This window comes from Diceros bicornis, chromosome X (genome assembly GCF_020826845.1).
Source record: "Diceros bicornis minor isolate mBicDic1 chromosome X, mDicBic1.mat.cur, whole genome shotgun sequence".
NCBI classification, from domain to species: Eukaryota; Metazoa; Chordata; class Mammalia; order Perissodactyla; family Rhinocerotidae; genus Diceros; species Diceros bicornis.
The window spans coordinates 111,165,051-111,186,433 of NC_080781.1; positions in this window are offsets into that span (position 1 = coordinate 111,165,051).

A 21,383-nucleotide genomic window follows, 5' to 3' on the forward strand; every position below is an offset into this window, starting at 1 on the left:
GGCTGTTGAAGGCTCAGCTAAGGTTCTAGAAGGAGAATTAAACCTTGTAATTTAGGTGCTATATATTTATATAGGCTAGTGTGTGGTATACGCCTTGATCTAATGATTGGTATACAATACTGCATCCCTTATAGTTAGAATACACAGATCCAGGAATCTGAAAGAGTGAGGAAACTTGAAAAAATCCTATAAATACTGCAGGAGTGGGAGTCTCCTTCCTATCTTGCTGGGATAACAGCAGTGATAGCAGTGGACACATTGTTTGTGCTGATGGCAGCCATAGCTGCTGCCAGAGATGACCAAGTGTTCAAACAAAGAATGCCATTGTCAGAAGCAGCTGGGAAAGCTTAATGACAGATGAGAAGAGTGGAAGAATCAGGTAAATGGAAAGAATTTTGGGGTTTGGGGTGTAGTGAAATGAGTTAGAGTTCTGGAATCATAGAGACCTAACTTTAAATCTTGATTCTACAACTTATCTGCATGACCTTGGGCAAATAGCTTTATCCTCTGAACCTCACTCCCCAAGTGTGTAAAACAGAGATAATAATAGTACCTGCCCACAGAATTATTGTGAGAATTAGTTAATGTTTGCAGTAATGTTTGTAAAATGCCTAAAGCAGTGCCTGGAAAAGATTAAGTGCTCAATAAAATTATGTGTGCAATGAACATACTTCTCATTTTAAGACAAACATGGTATGACTATAAAAGCAATGAGATGGAACTATCCCAGAAGCTACTTGAAGGAGCTTCTTTGATGGTACCCTCATTAACCTGCCAGTGCTTGTGCCAAAGATACATTTACCTTGACACTAATGAAGCTTGAGCTCCAGGGTCCTGTATTTGCACCAGCCCCATCCAAGGTTCTGGGAGTGGCCCTAGTTGTATGTTCATATAGTTGTGTTTTTTCAACTATATTCTAAAGTTTATCTCAATACAATTTCTTTAGAAATTCCGTTAAAATAATCAACTGATTTTTTTCTTTTTAACTTTTGCATTTTGTTTCTGGCCTTCAATAAGAAAGGATCTTTCACTCAGCTATTTGTAAAACTTTTCTGCAAATGATGTATTGCCTTTATTTTCACATTTTGAGTAGCACTGCTCTGGCCTCATGCACAATTGTTATTCTGGGACTTCTCTTTGCATCTCTTCTGTGTTCCACCCACCTGTTTCCTATATTTCATATGTTCCTCTCAAGAAGTTTCCTAAGAAAAGATGCATTGAAGTAAATTCCTTGAGAATTTTAATATCTGAAAATGTCTTTATTCTTCTCTAGAACTTCTTGTTGTTTGGCTGGGTATGTATTTCTAGGTAGGAAAAAAAAATCTCCAATATTTAACTACCAATGTTGCTATTGAGGAATTGAATGTGATTCTGATTCCCAATGAGTATGCTTGACCTCTGTATGTGTTGTGTTATGATTTTCCCCCTCTAGAGGCTTATTATAACTTATCTTTATCTCTAATTTTTCCAAAATTTAATGATGATAAGCCTTACTGGTGATATTTTCTCATTCATTTGGCTGGGCATTCAGTGAGCCCTTCTTTTTTTTTTTTTTTTTATTGGTTTATAACATTGTAAAAATTTCAGGTGTACATCATTGTACTTCTATTTCTGCATGGACTACATCATGTTCTCCACCAAAATGCTAATTACAACCCATCACCACACACATGTACCGAATTATCCCTTTCACCCTCCTCCCTCCCCCCTTCCCCTCTGGTAAGCACCAATCCAATCTCTGTCCCTATGTGTTTGTTTATTGTTGTTATTATCTACTACTTAATGAAGGAAATCATACGGTATTTGACCTTCTCCCTCTGACTTATTTCACTTTGCATTATACCCTCAATGTCCATCCATGTTGTCACAGATAAGAAACGATGAAATTCAGTGAGCCCTTCTATCTAGAGGCTCATGTCCTTCAGTTCTGGGGAATAATCTTGTATTGTTTCTTTAATATTGTCTTTGTCTCCTTTTTTCTGTTGTCTCTTTCTAGTATACCTATTATTCATATATTGGATGTTCTGGACTGGTACACTAATTTTATTCTTTTTTCTCTCTTTTTCTCCATATTTGATGAAATCAGGCTATGTCAGTAACTCCTAACCTCAATATATGGGGAGGAAAAGCAGATAAAAGACTTGTAAATGACTTAACAGAATGGAGGAAGGTCTCATTCCAAGCACTCAAAAAAGGAGACACCAGTGAAAAGCAAGCTAATTCTCCCTTCAGAATTCCAAATAGTCTCAGGGATTGGGGGAACCATGTAACTTTCACAGTGGGTACAGAGTTAAAACTTCAAGATCATTTAAAAGTCTCTGGATGGAACAGTTAGTCTTCCAAATTCTTACTTCCATTCAACGCAGTCAAGACCTCAAATCACACAGGAGACAGGAGGAATAATCTCTAGTAAACTGGAGCAGAGAAGCTCTGAGCTCTGGCACACCAGATGCAGAACAGTGCAGCGACGCATGAAACCAAAACCAGATAAAATAATTGAAAATCTGCTTCTGGATTGAGATACTCCCAGCACACTTCTCCTGTCCAACATCAGAAAGCAAGCAATCAGGCTTACCCAGTTCCCCCACAAATAGTTGATTAAAGAAACTTTCTGTGGAGAAGTTGAATAGCCCAGTGATGTTAACCTACAAAAACCTACAAAAAATTCTGGAAGGCCACACATTTGTTCTAACATGCAGCCCAGCAGTTGATAGACTGTCCACACACAGAGATTCAACTCAGTATTTAAAAGTTCAGTTTAAAATTAAATGAGAAACTGAGGATTACTAGTCGTTTGAAAAAGGCATCCAAAATGAAAGACTGAGACAAAAAAAGCAGAAGAGAAGCAAATCAAAAGAACAAGAGATAGTTCAAAAACTTTAAGAAAGCTTCAAAGAGAATATAACATTCTTAGAGTGCTAAGATATTACATCCACTAAACTAGAACAGAATGTCATACAAAAGGAACAGAGAACAAGTGACTTTGAAACTCATTCTAGGACACAATTTTGATTTTTGTCTTCCAGTTGTACACACCATGATGGAAGGTAAGAGTGCACAGTTGTGAGCCTGAGTACCATACAGATAGGGGATGTTAAGTGGCCAAAATGTGTACTGAATACTATATGCAAATACATTTCTATGATTTCTCATGTTATAAACAATCCATGTTGTTTAATTTTCTCTAAATTATATTTAAAAACTATAAATTGTCAGCCAGACATAGAGAGTAGGGCCTTCTCAGGTCTCTTCTGAGCATTTGCCCAGTGCTGGGCGTGTGTGTGGCCTTCTAGATTTCCAGGAATATGTGGAAGCTTTTCAAAGCCCTTATTCCCCAAAGCATCTCATGGCCCAGCCTTTCCTCCCAAGGTTTTTGGTTAGTCTATTTTTTGCCCCAACTGTCACCCCTTGCATCAGGTGGCAGCGACTAATATGTTTGCCTTCAAATGTTTTTGACAATTGCCCCCTGGGTGGTCATCTCAGCTCTGGGAGAGTTTTGAGTTAGGCTATACAAAGGCAAACCCTTTGAGTCTTTTAGGGAGTCACCAGGCAAGTTAAAACAGACACAACTCTTTGAGAATAAGGTCCGTTCTGTTCTCTCTGGTACTGGGTACTTGTACCAGGAATGTGGGCTGTCATCTTCAAGGCTGCTGCTGAGCTGGGGAGCAGGGAATGGGTCCAGGGTAAGTTAAAATGCCACAAATCTCTCTTAGAAAGATCCAGCTGCTTCTTCTTTATTAAACTTACTCCTGTTTCTGCAAGCTTTTGCTTAGTATCCAGAGTTCTGAAAAAGTTAATTCTGACGGTTTTTGCCAGTTTATTCATTGCTTTTGTGGAGGGGTGGACTTTTGGAGTTCCCTACTCCCCAATTTTCACGGATGTTACTTGGATTCTTTCCTTGTTTTTGATGGCTTTGACAGTTTTGGGAAATTTTTTGAATGCCCCTCCATGGATATTTGTCTGATGTTTTTCTCATGATTCTACTGGGGCTATGGGATTTGGGAGGAACACCAAAGAAATAAAGTGCCATTCTCACCACATTATGTCACAGGTATATCAACATGACCTACTACTGTTAAGAAGAGTGGAAGGAGAGTGTAGTGGTTTAGGGGTTTGGGCTTTCAAGTCAATCACATCTGAATTCAAATCCTGGCTCCTCCAGTTGCTTTAGCAAGAGATAGAACTTTTCTGAGCCTCAGTTTTCTCATATGTAAAACAGGAGTAACAATAGTCTCATAAGTATGAGCTACCTCATAAGGTTACTGTGGAGAATCAAATGAGAAAATGTGTGTGAAGTAATTCGCATTCTGTCTGGCACATAGTAAGTGCTCAACAGATGTGAACTAGTGGAATAAGAGGCTGTGGGTGTGTGTGGGTTATACACAAGAACAATTTTAAAGATAATATCAAGAGAGGCCAAAGTGATTTTCATTATATAAAAAAAGTGCCATATTTTTTCTGAAATATTTAATGGGAAACCCAGAGTTCCATGGGTTTAGATATATTTGGGTACAATGGGAAATTTCATACATCGGGCATTATTCCTGATGGCAGGCCAGATGGCTACTGTAGATAGAGCTCCCGGGTAGCCAGGAGCTAGTATAAGGCCTGGCATTTGTGGTCAGGAAGGGACCCTAGAAGAAAAGGAAGATATGAAAACTATGTAGTTAAAAGCACTAGTATTAGAATCATACAAACCAGGGATCAAATCCTGGCTCTCCTTTCATAGGATCTGTGACCTTGGGTAAAGTGACTTCTCTCAGCTGAAGTTTCCTCATCTGTAAAATGGGGATGATAAATTGATTAAATGAAATAACCCATGGAAATGGCCCAGAACATTCCTGTCACATAGTTAGTGCTCAACCAATGTTAGCTGCTCTTTACTACCTAACAATTGTGACTTGGTCAGGAGACACACCATAGCAGTTACAGGTCTTTACGTCAGGGAGGATATTTTGTGCCAAGAGGTGGCTTTAGGAAGCTTACCCTTTCAATATGGAGGATGTTTTAGTCTCCTCCCCTTTTTAGTGGTCTCAGTGCCTCACTCAGGCCTGCTACAAGCTGCCCTAGGGGCAGGCAGCTTCTGTGATATTTGTGGTGGCTAAAAAAAATCTTAAAAAAAAAAAAGACTTTCAGTGTACAATCAGAAAGAAAATGGAAACCACATGGAAAATTTAGCCCATTCCAATGTGTTCTTAGTCTCCCATTCTACATCCTGCTGGGTTCTCCTCTGCAGATGATGGCTGAGAATATCCTCTTTAGAGTAATAAATCACAGGAACATTAAATGCATCCTTGCAGCTGCACCAGGGCTAGTTAGACGCCTATTCAAGAAAAGGGCTTATGTGGAGGAGTTTTCCCCCCTCCTTTTAAAAAGCCACCTGTACCATTTTTGTCTTGGTTTTTAAGTGGAAATGATTTTAAGATGTAATTTTCTTCCTCTACTTGTGTTTATGATGTACAAATAGTTCTTTGTTAATAGGGAAAGAAAAAAAACCCAAACCCAAATGCCAAACCTAATTAAGGCTCTTTAGAGAAAGTGTGCCTCTTAATTTTCCAACTTCCTTTCTCAGTTAGTAATTTAGAGGCTGGACAAGACGCAGGTGGAAGGAATTGCTTCATTGACAGCTGGCCCTGAATCTTTCACATTCCTGGAAGTGCACCAGTTCAGGGTACAGAACTATCTGGGAGAACTAGGACTAGTCTGGAAAGAGCACGTACTGTAATCTAAATCCTTTTCCTGTTGATTGGCAAAATCCCAAGTTCTTTGAGGCTAGGAGAGATAGCTTTGAGGAGAAAATTGGGACCAGATCTTCTAATCCAGATGTCACAACCCAGGCCTTGAGAAGGAAAAAAAAACCCTTCTATTATAAACTAGGCCTTGAGGAAAAAAAAATCTCTTTTTTATAAACTAGACCTTGAGGAGGGAAAATCCTTTCATTATAATCATATAAATTCTAGTTAGATTCACATAATGAGGTTAGCTGTGCAATTTGGTGAAGACGATGATCAGCCATGTAGAATGATTTAAAGAGTTCCAGAAGGGCTCCCTCTGCACAATAAAATCATCCCTACTCAGGTTGATAGAGCCTGATATCCCTTCATCAGTAATTCTTAACTCCTTTTTAGTCCAGGACTTGCTTTAGAATATGGTGAAAGACTTTTACTCCCCAAAATGAAGGTGTGTATGCACACATCAGTGTACATTTTTGTGGGTTTCACATACTCCTGTGAACTGCCCTGGGAAGTCTTTGGATGGTCAGTTGATTTGATGGTTAGTTTCTCACAGTTGATTTTCAAAAGCCACCTAATGGGCACCCTGCCCACACATAGACCACCATTGAAGTAAAGTGAAAAGAAGCTCCATCACATTTTTATCACCATTACACTAAAAAATTTATAATAATATATTTAATAATAGCTTCATATCAGGGAGAGGGGTGGTATTTAGGGGCAATATTTCACCAAGGTGTATAGGTCTACCTTGGTGACACACAGCTTGATCACAGATCAACTTCCATATTGAGTTGGTTTCTTTCCTTCCCATTTCTACTAAATTTAAAAAAATATCCAAACTGTAAAATACTTTAAAATGCCTTCAAACACTCCAGGATGGATGAAATAAGAATGGCAAAATTTGATAACTATTTGTCTATAGTTAGGTTCCCCCAAAGCAGAGTCTGAGGTAAGGATTTGGGTGTACTTAGGTATATTTGGGGTGTTGTGCCCGGAAGCAGGAGTGAGGTAGTAGGGAGAGTTAGAGAAGGAGGAAAAGTCAATGTAAGGGTGCATTATGAGGTTGGGCAACAAGGGCTGGATTCTGGTCAGACTTCCTGAGAAGGATACGGAACATCTCTCAGAACTGTCCCCCTGAGGGATGAGAGGCTGTAGCTCTCATCCACTGCTTCCTGACTCCACTGGCTCAAGGTGATCCCCAAAGGCATTAACACTCTCACACTTCTGGGCTGTGCTTTCATGTGGCCTGGCTTTGGAGAAGGCACTGGGGCAGAAGTGGAAAGAGAGAAGCTTGATCTTGAGCTGGGATGCTATCAGGGTGATGTGAGTCTGAGCTTGCATAGAACTGTCCATCATGGTGCTGGCTGAAATTGAAGGTGAACTGAGGGGCTGTGAGGTAGGGCACCAGAGGCATTTGCTGCACTATTGAATCTGAGTAGTGGGTACATGGAGGTTCCTTATTCTATCCATTCTACTTTTGTGTATGTTTGAAAGATTTCCATAATAAAAGTTAAAAATCCCAACTCAGAATCATAGGTCATTGGGAACTGCCTCAAGAATTTAGTGTTTTTATTATAAAGTTTTGGGTGTTTGGAGCAAACATTGGCCCAGAAGTTACAATGACAGTTCCCTGATGACACTTTGAAGCAGTCCATCAGTTGCTAAAGTCCTTGAGCAAATCATGCTCAAGGGCTGGAAGGTTGTGTAGTCCAACTTGGGAGTAGATGGGTATGGATTCCTAATCACCTTTTTGCATTCAGTTCTGGAAAGTGTGGTGGCAAGTTCTACTGAAAGACTTGGATGTGATGTTTAAATATACTCAATAATACGTAGTCTATTTCTTTCTGTGATAAGTGAAGAAATCTCCACGTGTTGGGGCAGAATCAAATTCTTAGTGATAAAACTGTCCCATAGTTTGGTATTTTTAAGAAATCCTGATTATTTTAACATTAAGCATAGCGATATTTCACCACTGAAGTAATTACTTGCAGCCTCTTCAAGATTCTGAATATATAGCTATGAAACACCTCTTGGGCACAGCATTTAAAACGTGAGAAATGATCTTTAGTGGCATTATCATCATCATAAAGTCTTTTTTTCCCATCTCTTGTTTCAATAGCTTGTGGGAAAGTGGTTTCTCTCAACAGCTGGCATGCTTAGAGTGGAAAAAGTGGAGTTTGGTATTTGCTGCTCGTTTCTTTGTACAGCATGCTGAGAAGACATACCCTTAGAGGCCACAATTTGATTGTATTCACAATTTTTACAGTTTTCTTCAACACCGAATCATGATCAGGGGACATATTGCTGATTGCTAACTGTTATCAGTGAATCAAGCAGCGAGTGGCTTGGCATTTGGGTACAACCTCTGTTATTTGCATAGCAACATTGCTACGAAGAATTGATCAGAATTGATCTCAGTGCCCCTTTTCCAATCTACTTTGTGACTCACAAAAAACACTTGTTAACTAAATTCAAAACCTTCCCTCTTACGGGGAGAAACTGGATCACTGTTACACTGCTATTGGAAGTGTAAAATGGTACAGCCATTCTAGAAAAGAGTTGGACAGTTTCTTATAAAACTAAACATGCAACTACTATACAACCCTGGCACTCATGGGCATTTATCCCAGAGAAATGAAAACTTATGTTCATACAAAAATGTTCATAGTAGCTTTATTCATGATAGCCCCAAACTGCAAACAGCCCAGATGTCCTTCAATAGGTGAATGGTTAAACAGACTGTGGTACATACATATCATGGACTACTACTCAGCAATAAAAAGGGACAAATTATTGATACACACAACATCTTGAGTGATCTATAAAGAATCATGCTGAGTGAAAAAAACCAATGCCCGAGGGCTACATACTGTATTATTCCAAACGTATAGCGTCCTTGAAATGACAAAATTACAGAAACGGAGAACAGATTAGTGGTTTCCAGGATTAAGGAGAGGGTGGAGATGGGGGTGGTGGATGTAGCTATAAAAGGACAACATAAGGGATCCTTGTGGTGATGGAAATGTTCTACATCTTTATCAATGTCAGTGTCCCGGTTTTGATGTTGTACTATAATTTTGCAAGACACTATCATTGGGGAAACTGGGCAAATGGTACATGGTTTCTCTCTGTATTTTTTCTTACAACTGCACGTAAATCTACAATTATCTCAAAATCACAAATTTAATTCAAAAAAAAAATCCTTTGACCATGAAATTTCAGGGTCAAAAGTTCAAAAAAGTCATGGAGCCTTTCTCCCTTGTATATATACCACTCCTATGCTAAGAGTGCGTATCAGTGGTTTTGTCTGACTCTAAAGTAAAATATTTGCTGGCGTCCACAAGTGTAAGTAATTGCCCTTTTACATTGTGTGCCATAGATATTATGGATGTCCAATGATGTTTGTTACAGGAATTTTGCTAACAGCTCACTCTGTTTTCTCTAAATCCTTTGTCATTAATGTTGTGCCTAGTTTTACAAGCTTCTTGGCAATAAAGTGACTTGTACTTGTTTTGCCAAGAGGTCTAACAACTTTGTAGGCTACCCCTCTGGCTTTAGTATCTTTTCTGCCTTAGTCACAATATTCATCAATTTCATACAGCAAAGAATTACTTCATGCTTGTTCTCGAAAAATTCAATTGGTTTACCACAGGGTTCACTATACTTTAATAATTATGTAAAAGCTTTGACGACTTCATGCTACAATTTGATGTTTTATTACAAATAGAATGCTGGAGACTTGTGGCAAATGGATGGCAGGTCTAATAAAATTAAATTTTCAGATATTTATCTTCATACTTCATATGTGCATTTTTGGCCGCTTGTGTGGTATTATCACATGCACAGATTTATTTGTCCTGCCACATACAAATTCACATTCTGTATTTGTACTGGAGTCCTGCTCACTATTTATGTTCATGGTGTTTACTGAGTTGTAGCATTTAACTTACTATTTTTATTACTACTTTAATATTCAGTGAAACACTTTTGAGTAGTTGATTTGGTTGGGGGATATACTGGTACACAACAGTCATAACACAAAGTGCAGATTTAATAAGCATAGGCAATAACGTGCAAAAGGCACAAATACATGTTAGCAGAGATAAATTGTACCCTAATAAGTGAGTGTTGACAGAGGCAAATATAGTTCTTGTTCATGCGCAACCTTTAAGAATGTAAGGATTGTTAAGAATGAAATGTGGTTGCTGTAAAAAATCAAAATTATCTTTACATCTCAAATAAGTGGAAGGTATATGAAGAAATAATCTCATTGTTTTTTCCTCTGCCACTTGCTAGGTTTCTGGGAACAAGTGGTGGCCCTGGACCACCCAAAATCCATGTACCACACGTTGAGAAACAATGCCTAAGGGAAAGGTATATGTTACATATTAATCATGTTTATTCATACGTTAAGTTTTTATTCTATTTAAGTTAGTTGAACTTGATTGAACTTGATTATCAAGTTTCTACTCCAGGTAGGAAATTGTGACAAAACAGATGCTTTTTTCTGATAGGAAAGAAGGTATGGCATCTTCCATAATAATAGGATTGTAACTGGGAAGAGGCTGTCCAGCTGGATACTACATTTCCCAGCCTCCCTTGTGGTCAAATGTGGCTCTGTAAGCAATGGGATGTGAGCAGAAGTGATGTGTGCTCATTCTAGGCCCAGCCCTTTAAACTTGGCACATGTGCTCCTGTATGATTTGCTCCTCTTTCTAAGAGCGGAAACATGGATGTTCCTGGAACACAGCTTCAATTGGGCAGATGAGACTGTTACCCTAGAGGAGGGTGGAAAAATGTGATGGGATGGAATGAACCCAGTCCATGAATGACTGAATACAGTCATGCATTGCTTAATGACAGGGATATGTTCTGAGAAATGCATCATCAGGCGATTTTGTCATTGTGCCAACATCATAGTGTACTTACACAAACCTAGATGGAATTGCCCACCATACACCTAGGCTAGATGGTACTAGTTTTATGGGATCACTGTCACATATGCGGTCTGTCATTGACAGAAACATTGTTATGTGGCTCGTGACCGTAGAATCAAGTAGTCCACATGTGCACCCTGTATTGTCACGTGGAGAGAAACTTCATTGTTCTTTGAGTCACTGTATTGTTGGGTCTTTATATTATAGCAGCTTAGCCCTTTAACACTAATAAAGAAGACCCTGAAGGTGTGAAAGCCCTGGTTGGTAGGTTGTGGGGAAGTGTGGCTCTTGGTGGCACAGGGCAGGTGGCAGGACAAGGGAGTCAGGACTGGGCATAAGACCGACCACTATGGTAAGTGGGTGTGGAAGATGAGTGCCCACCTGATTTCTAATGGTAATTCTGACGGTACTGCCAGGCAGGGAGACAAGAAACAAGCAATAGGCTTGGTTGTGAGTCATGCGGAAATGTAGTGTTCCTATGGAAAAGTATAACTGACTCAGGGGAACTGGTGGCACTCAGAGTCATCCTGTATAGGATTAGAAAGAAATGAAACCATGCGAGCCACATCAGTCCTAGGTCATCCCTGGGCTATGTGATGCTAATGCAGGAGAGTGGTGGTTCTAAGCTCCCTGAAGGGTGACTGGGAATCTTGATTTACTTCACTATAAGAACTGCTCCAGAACTGAGTCTGCAGGTTGTGGCTTCATCAGTGGCTTCAGCTACAAAGATTTGGGGCTGGGAGAAATCAGAGCAAAATCTCATTTGATCTACAGCTGATCTAGTGTCTCAGCCACTGCTAGTGCACCTTTGTATAAACTAGAAAAAGTGCCCCTTTTTTCTGGGTGTATGGCCTGGAAAACGCACAATGTAACAAATTAGGAAAAGAAAGCATGACTTGGTGAGTGCAGTGCATTTTGGATTTCAGCCCCATTTGCATCCATGACCGGGCATCTTTATGCAGTGAACAACATGCACAACTGTACATGGTTGCCTTGCAGACTACAAGAAGCACAGTGAGAGTGAAGAGTGAAATTGGAGAGTGAAGGAACAATCTAAATGTGACTCACTGACCAGGAAAGGCAAAAGGAAACTATTTTGGAGAAGGGTGATTTAAAAAGTTTTAAACTTCATGTGCAAAGGGCTACCCCCAAATATACAATGTATCTTCTTGTATCAATACCTTTGCTCATGCTGTTCCCCATCTGAAGCATCCTCTCTGGTTATATAATTCTTACACATGCTTCAAGGCTCAGTTCTAGACTTAACTCTCCAAAAAACCTTCCATGACCTCTGTGGTCCACAGAGATCACTCCCTCCATCTTTCCACTGAAGTCTGACCATACCACACTTGATTCTGCCCTATATTCAGTGCTTAACCTGGCCTGCTTTCTCTTTTGGCTGATGACCTCTTTTCTGAAGCCTTTCATCTCTTCTCTTGTGCCTACTCTGTACCTGTAGGAGTTTATTACACTTATTTGTTTACATGTCTGTCTCTCCTTACTGGATTCTAAGCTCTCCAAGGGCAGGGACTGTGGTTTATTATCTCTATCCCCACCTATCACAGGGCTCAACAAATGTTTACTGAATAAACAAATGGGTAATCCATGCTCAAAAAGGCGTCTATTTGTTTGAGCGACCGAGGGTCTGGGAAATGTCTTCTCCAGTCCCAAACAACGTGTGTTTCCATTTAGGGAACCTCCAACAAGCTCCCCGCAGCAGGGTATGGGGACCACTTGAGACCAATCAACTTCAATTTTTTTCCTTGTTCAGACACTATTTTAACAAATTCTTGTAGTGGAAAGAGCACTAGGCTCTTTGCCTGGTTCCAATTTTGCTACTAACTAGCCACATGACTTGGGGCAAGTTGAATCACTTCTCTGGCCAGCCTTAGATCCCTACACTGTAAAATGAAGAAATAGCTTCAATGGTCTACCATGTTGTAAAGCAACATGATAAACAATGTGGTAACTGAGCTGAACTGTGAAGATGTACTAATATCTATGGTACTACGGTAGTCTCCTCTTATCTGCAGTTTCATTTTCCAGTTTCAGTTACCCGCAGTCAACCACGCTCCAGACATATTAAGTGGAAAATTCCAGAAATGAACAACTCATAAGTTTTAAATTGCCCACCAAACTGAGTAGTGTGATGAAATCTTGTACTGTCCTGTTCTGTCCCGCCCAGGATGTGAATCATCCCTTTGTCCAGCGTATCCACGCTGTACACTCCACCTGCCCATTAGTCAGTCACTTAGTAGCCGTCTCATTATCAGATCAACTGTCATGGTATTGCAGTGCTTGTGTTCAAGTCACCCTTATTTTACTTAGTAATGGCCTCAAAGCACTAGAGGAGGGCTGCTGGCAATTCGGATATGCCAAAGAGAAGCCATAAAGTACTTCCTTTCAGTGAAAAGGTGAAAGTTCTTAACTTCATAAGGAAAGAAAAAAAATTATATGCTGAGGTTCCTAAGATCTACAGTAACTTTTGTTACAGTACATTGTTATAATTGTTCTATTTTATTATTAGTTATTGTTTTTAATCTCTTACTTGCCTAATTGATAAACTTTATCATAAGTATGTATGTACAGGAAAAAACATATTATATATAGAGTTCGGTACTATCCACCATTTTAGGCATCCACTGGGGGTCTTGGAAAGTATCCCCGCAGATAAGGGGAGACTACTGTAACTAACTTCTAGCTCAGCCTGAAGCAGATTTTCTTGGGTGGTAAAAGCTTCACAAGATGTTTTATGTGTCTGATGGCCAACAAACAGCTGTAGGAAACTTGGGGAAAATATAACTCTCCCTCTTGGCCCGTGTAATTTCACTTTTCTTGTTGTTAATGGGCTGCCACCACCTCATCTTTCTCCTGCAGGAAGTTTATTTGTTCATTCATCCATTCCATTTAGGGTTGCCAGATTTATCAAATAAAAGTACAAGATTCCTTCATATTTGTTCAGTACTTCACAGGTTATGAAGAGGCAGGGCAATGTAATGGAATGCACTAAGGCAGGAATAGCCTTGCTATTTAAAGTGTGTCTTCCAACTGGCAGCTTCAAGATTACTGAGAGCTTGTTAGAAATGCAAACTCTGGGTCCCACCCCAAACCTATTGAATCATAATTTGCATTTTAACAAGGTCCCTAGGTGATAAATTGCAGGTTAAAGCTTGAGAAGCCTTGGGCTAGCTGCTGATCTACTCCCCCATCTGCTCAACAGCTGTCTCTAAACTCTGGAGTAGGGAAAAGGTAGAAGGATGGTTGCATAAAATATGAACTCTTCAGTTGGCCCCTGCATCATAGGGACTGTAGCACATTCAGTGGTTTTGTAGGGCAGTGCCTAATAAATAGCAGGTAATGTTGAGTTTTCTGTCTGGGCCATGTGCTAAAATGAAGTCAGAAACCACATCCACAGTATGATGAGAGCCCTATGTCTAGGCAGGGCTGGACCTGGGTCAAGCTGTAGTCTCTGCCTGGCTGCGGTATCAATGCCTGTGAGTGCTGTTGAGCTCCCCCTTTTGGCTCCGTTTCCTCACCTACAAGGCCCTCTCTGTTTTCCTTTCAGGTGCTGCGTGCCCTCTCCAACCAAAGTGAACATCCTAGGAAGGCATGGACTCTAGTATAAAATTAAGCACTCGTTTCTCCTCCTCTGGGCTCTTCTTTGTGAACCCCTTTCAAAGGGATTTCAGTCCTCAGCTGGCTATTGGAGCAGGGTATTTTGGGAGAGGTGAGTCATACACTACTCCTTGGAATAAGGACAGCTCTCCTTCCAGGCTCTCAGCCCCAACCCTACCCATATTCCAAAATCTCTCCACTTGACCAGCCTCTTACATAGTTGCCCTTCCTGCCTTCACAAGTCTCTCCCTCCTCCCACACCACTCCATCCCTCCCAGTTTGGCCTTTGGTGGGCAATGGTTGAGGCTAGATTGAGGATGGCTAGGCCCCAGAGACCAGTTAGAGACACTAAAGCTACTTGGGAATGCCCAGGAAACCAGAATAGGAAGAAGTGCAGAGAAGTAGGCATAGTGTGGTGCCTGTTGGTCTGAAAAGAAGGGACTAGGGACTGGGCTTCAGAGGCAAGAAAGTTTTCAGGAGAATTAGGGAGTCGGCCTCAGATCTGGGAACCTGACATACTGACCAGGGATCCAGGGAACAGAGAGAGTCGTGACTGGGCACCAGTACTGGCAAGAAACCAGGGACTGGACAGAGGTTGTGAGGTCACAGAAGGGCCAGAAGCTGGGGTGGGTTTGGACCTGGAAGTGGGATTGGTGGGTCCAGGTATGAAGGCTGGAGTCCTGTGCTGAAGTGCCACCATTTGTTTTACTCGTTTGAGTTAGAGATTTGGGCATTACAGAGTGGGGTTAAGAATGAGGGCCCTGGAGCCAGACAGCTGAGGGTAATTCCTGGCTTCACCACTTACCAGGGGTGTGACTTTGGGTAAGGCACTTAATCTCTCTCTGCCTCAGTTGCCTCATCTGAGGGATGCTGTGAGGATCAGCTGAGACAACGCATACCAAACACTTAGCATAGCCCTGGTGCACAGTACATCCTGGATAAATGCTGTGCGTTATGATTAACTCTCAAACTCCATGCTTCCATCCTGCTTTTCCTCAAACTCATCTTTGGTCGTTGGTGCATGTTCCTTCTGCTTGGAACACCCTTGTCCATTAATTCCTTTTTATCCTTCAGGCCTCAGTTCAGATATCATTTTTCCACATTTTCCCCAATCTCACACTCACAGTACTTCTCACATCAGATGTGTGGGTTTTCCCCACCAAGCAATTGTCTGACATCAGATGGGTGTCCTACAATTCGATTAAATTCTAACACTAACCAGAGTTATCTCAGACCCCACAGGTTAAGGGCTCAGTCCCACCAGACTGCCCCAAGTTCCAGGCATGGAGCTCCTAAAATCCTTGCAATTTCCTAAACGATAAGAGCACTAGGAGCATCTTTTCTTCTAATATTTGGTCTTTGACCCTGGTCCCTGACACAGGGCTGCTAAAACGCTTGTAATTACCTGGGTGATAGGAGTGTCTTTTGTTTTACTGAGGTGACTCTAGGATTGGCTCCTAGATGGCTCCTGGATGAGGGCTGGTCACCAGAAAGACCAAGCTATGATTAGAAGCTTGGAACTTTCAGCCCCAGCCCCCATCCTCTGGGGAAGGGAGAGGGGCTGGAGACTGAGTTAATGATCAATCATGCTTATGTGAGGAAGCCTCCATAAAAATCCCCAAAGTGCGTGGTTCAGAGTGCTTCCGGGTTGGTGAACACATCCGCATGCCTGGAGGGTTCAGCCCCACAACTCCACGGGAACAGAAGCTTCTGTGCTCAGGACCCTCCCAGACCTTGCCCTATGTATGTCTTCATCTGTATCCTTTGTCACATCCTTTAACGTATAATAAACCATAAATGTAAGTGTTTTCCTGAGTTCTGTGAGCTATTCCAGCACATGATCAAACCCAAGGAGGGGGTTGTGAGAACCTCAAATTTACAGCCAATCAGTGAAAAGTGCAGGTGACAACCTGGACTTCTGACTGGCAGCTGAGGTGGAGGGCTTTTCCCGTGGATTCTCTGGAGTTGGACTGGGAGGATCTATTGCTAAGTGACCTACCCTAGCCTGTTCATAGCCCAAGAGGGCAACTGGGCCCACTTGAGACTGTACTATTTATACTATTATTTCCTTAATGTTTTTGAATCGACTTGCTTTTTTTTATATTTAAACAAATTTTCGTTAAAGGAAACTTTATGTCACTTATCATAAATTGAAATCCAGGATCAAGTGCCCTAAATAAAAGAAAACTGTAATAATAACTCTGTAACTGTTAATTATAAATGTTCATCTGAGTATGACTAACAATCATCTCATAGCTCGCTGTTGGTTTGCCTAACACACTTTAAGTAACACTACGTTGTTTTAAGCAATTTCTCAGTCCTCAGGATTATAACAGGCCTTGAAGACCATCTAATGAACCTCCCTCCCCCATCCAATCCTGAAATAGCCGGCACAATCTTTCCACTGATATCCTCCTGCCTCAGCTTGAACTTCTCTTATGAGGAGATGGAAAACCTTTTGCTTCTGACGAGAGATTGCCATCACACATTCTTCTTTGCCCTTTGATGTTGACATAAGTATATAGCCTTTGAGGAACTTTTACTGCTAGCGGAAACCAGACGTAAGGCCACCTGGTGTCCCCACCTTTGCACTCTCCATCTCTCTCTTCTCTTTTAACTTAGCCCTTGTAGGGAGAAGGACAAAGGAGTGCATAGGAGATGGTGATGCTGGTGTGTTGAAGAGTATACACAGGATTGAAGTTTGATTTATGTGCTTCACTCTGAGGAAAACACAGACCAGGCACAGTGAACTGGACCTAGTAAGAAATCCTTGGTCTTGGGAGGGAAGGGGAAATTCTGAATGCAGATGTGTGTGTATCTCCTGAGCCAGCTGACTTTCAAACCATTTCTGAATCTTTTGAGAAAAAGGAGGTGGAAGAGAAGGCTGAAGTCTCTAAAAAAGAAGCCAACAACCTTAGTAGGACATCAGCACGTGAGCAAGCCCACTTGACTGTTCCTCTAACAAAGGGTATCACAAAGGAGAGAGAGGCCTTCTCCGCCATCTATAACAATACATAGCATGTCTTTGGCATCTCAAGGGGCCCAGTGCCTCAGCTGTAGCATCAGATAGCAGTGCCCAGCAGACACAGAATTACCTAGCACAGGTGCAAAGGAATAAACAGGAGGGCAGCAGCCACAGCCCCTGGCAGGAAGCAGATGTCACCTATGCACTCCAATATGATTCAGGGGTCTCTTGTTAGAGGCTAGGTTCTGCATGAGAGATAAAGGCATGAGCTGGTACAATTTGGGAGACATCTGGTAGTGTGACTTTTTATACACTCTCAGGCTGGCAAGGCCTGGGCAAGCTCAGTTAACATACAGCTCAGAGGAAAACTTGGTGCCAAGGCAGACTAAGTCAGTTTTGGACATCACAGAACAGGAGGTACATGCCCTTATAATGAAGGTCTCTTTCAACATTCTCAGACAGGCTTTTAAAATGTAATACATGGAAGCAAAGCCTGCAACAAAGACATGAGGTGTCCTGCCCCATCATTATTGTGAATTAGCCACTTGATCACCAACCATCACTTGAACATGCACCACAGCAGCAAATGGGTCTGAGTAATTGGAGGCCAGCTATTCGTTTGCAAGAGAGACAGAGCTATTAGGGCGATGTCTGGGTGAGTTATTGAAGAGGAGGAATGTATTCATGGCACAAAATGGGTCCTTGAAATAGTTTCTTGTATGATGGCCCAGAAAAAAAAAATAGGACTCCAGCCCCTTGCATGGTGACAATCACCATTTGCTAATGTCTGCTGCAACTAGAATGGAGTGGGGTCTGTCAGTGAGATTCGTGTTGATACAGGTGCTGGGGAGAGGTTGGAGAGGAGGAAATAGGCTGGAAACACTGCTGTCAGGATCAGCAGTGGAGTGGAGGATGGCTGGGAGGGAAGCAGTTGGATTGGGGTGGTAGAAGTAGGAGGGGAAGGAGAGGAGGCTTGCTGGGTTCTGTGCATCCTGCACTGACAGCACTCCCCAGCCCAGCTCTGCCCTGAAGGCCCTGGATAAGAAGGGCCCTGGGCAGCAACTGGGGGCAGGAGAGAGAGGAAGAGAACTCTTGGGGCTACAACCATTCACCTGAGGCTGGGTTTTCAGTGGATGTCTTTATGTTTAAGGGGTGATTCAAGGTCACGGACTGGTGTAATTCCAAGTTCTTTTTTGTTTATAATATTTCAAATTCCTGGTTCCCAGGTATCGATCAGCAAAAAAAAAAAAAAAAAAAAAAAATCCAGTGACACTGACCTGCTTATATTATATATTCTTAGGAAAGGAGCCTTCTGCTGAACTCCACCCTGACAGAAGCTGCAAGGAGCCTCTTTTCCCCTGCAGCTCTCTCTTCCCTTGGATCTTACAAAACACACCAGAAAGCCATTTTCTTTCCTCATTTCCATGGGAGAAGGAAGGGGGTATAATAAGGAAAGGCCATATGTATTGTAGACTTTCAATGAGCCAGGCATTCACAACGATCCTGAGAGGTAGGTATTAATATTGGCCCCATTTTACAGATGAGGACACTGAGGCTCATTTATCCCTGCTAATTTCCTTCATAACACTGATCACCATCTCTAATCATCTCGTTTATGTGTCCCCTTGTCTGTCTGCCCACATATTGAACCTACTATATGAGAGAGGACTTCTGTCTATTGTGTTCCTTGCTCTATGTCCAGTGCCTGAAAGTGTGTGTGATAACGGCTCAAGAGGTTGTGTCTTCTGTCAGGTCTGGGATTTGGTTTTACCCTACTTAGAAGCTCATAACCTTGTCTGTCAGTGTTTCATGGGTGCTAGAAGAAAACACATGACTGTAGGATCAGAGACAACAGACTGTATTACTCACAACACAGCAAGTAGCATGATTATCAACATGTTTGCATCAGTTCCTCTTATCCCCAAGTCCCACAGGCACAACATAGATAAACTTAGATGCATGCTTTATATGTAGTTGGTTTCGATCACAGCTGAGGGACATTGAGCTTGGGGAACCCTGCATTTTGTAGCAAGCAGTAAGCATGCCTACTATCTGTCCCAGAGGGTGACATTAACTCATTCCTCAAGATTTCTTGCTGCAAACATAATCCTGAGAAATGTCCCAGATAAAGAGAGATCAGGGTCTTGCATTCTCAGCATAGCCAACAAGAAATATAGGAGCACAAGAGACTCATGGAAGAGTGTCTCCCCAAATCCTCCCCTCTTGGCACTTCTGAACCACTTGTGGGCACTCGGCAGAGCTACCTTGTATTGGAGTCTCTTTAATGCATAGGCCTTGTCTCCATATCTGGTCTAGACTGGGAACCTATTGGGGACAATGCCCCTGTGTAATTACTCTTTGTGGTCCTCATAACCGTCCGAGCGCGCTGCACACAGCAGCTCCTTAGTAAACAATAAATAATGGCAGTAACAGCAGTTTTGGAGTCACAGACCTAGGTTTGCATGTCAGCTCTGATTCTAACCCATTTTGAGACTTGGGCAATTTGCTCCACTCCTCCGAATCGGTTTCCTTGTCTGTAAAATGGGCACAATACAAGGTACTTATTTCAGAGGGTTCTTGTAATTTAAATAAATTAATTCAAATGTGGCGAAGAGTGCCTGACATGTAATAAATAGTTAAGAAATGTTAGCTAGTTATTGTTGTTGTTATTATTACTGAGCCCCTATGTGCCAGGTGCTTTAATATTCAATTTTTTTCTATAATCCTTATCATACTTAAGCATAATAGATGTTATCCCTTTTTTATACACAAGGACACAGGCTCAGAAAGATTAAAGTAACTTTTACACAAAGTGGCAGAGTGGAGTTTTGAGTCCTCTGTGCTATTTCTGCTACATGAATTGAATGGTTTCATGTTTTTTGAAGGACTGGAATGGCGAGCTTCCCCACTTAGACTATTTCTTTAACAAAATGCTTTATCGAGACCCTCATAGCCACTAAGCCACAAAGGATCTTACTTCAACTTTCCTCAGAAACCTGGCCTGGGGCAATGGGGTGGGGAGAAGCTGAAGGGAAGAGCCGGGTACGGGTTGGTTTTCTGGGGAGCTGAGGGTAAGAACAGTGTGTTGAGGGAGGGCCAAAGCAGAATTAAATCCAAATGCAGGTGATTTCACTGAGACCAGGAAAATAACAGCTTTCTGGCTTGAGAAGGGAAACCCTGCCCACCAGAGGCAGTGGGCCCAGCTCCTTCCTAGCAGTTGGGAAGGCTTCTGCACTCACCAAGGCAGACAGCTGGCAGTTCTCTGGGATCCAGTGTTTGCTTCCCTTTCTCCTGGGACTTGTGGAGGGAGGGCTGCAAAGCAAGAAGCCATCAGAAACCAAATAACCCGAATCAAGGCCAGACAGATGTTCTCTTCCTGAAGGTGTTCAGGGTGACTTGATCTGCAAGTCACTTGATGACAAGAGCCGCTGGTCATCCCTTCCTAATTTGGGGGCCTCCTGTTGAGGGACAGCTCATCCCCTTCTCTTGGGATATGATCCAGCTGGGATAGATGCTTCACTCAAAGACGTGTGTGCACTTTGTCCAAGATCTGAGCTCGCTGTGAACAGCCTTTGAACTCATCAAGCAACTCCAGGAAGTGGAAGAGGATCAAACAGCACAAGAGAATCATGGTTTAAGCTTCTTTTAAATTCTAGTCTGGATGTGCTGTGAAGAGGGAGAAGGCAGCTTCCTTGCCCAAGGGCATCACACAAAGAGAAGAGCTTTGAGTCCTCACAAAGGACCACTTGTACCATAACTACCTGCAGGTTATTGGGCCCCCTCTCAGACCCTCCAAATCAGAATCTCCGGGGCTGGGGACAACTGGCTTTAGAGAGTTCCAGTCCTGCCTTTACTACTTACTAACTGTGTGATCTTGGGCAAGCTATTTAACATCTCGGAGCCTTAGGTTCTTCCTTATAGAATGGAATAATAATAGTACCTCCCTCACAGTGCTATTGGGAGAATTAAATGAGATAATATGTGCCTTTAAAAATGGCAGTTATCAAACTTCTTGTCCCCCCACAATGCATTTTTTTCCTGCTTTCCCTTTTCGGTGGGAAATGCAAACTTATTTTTCTCCATTTGATGCATCCCTGTTTCTTCTCAGCAGGCGTCTGGCACCTCTAAGGA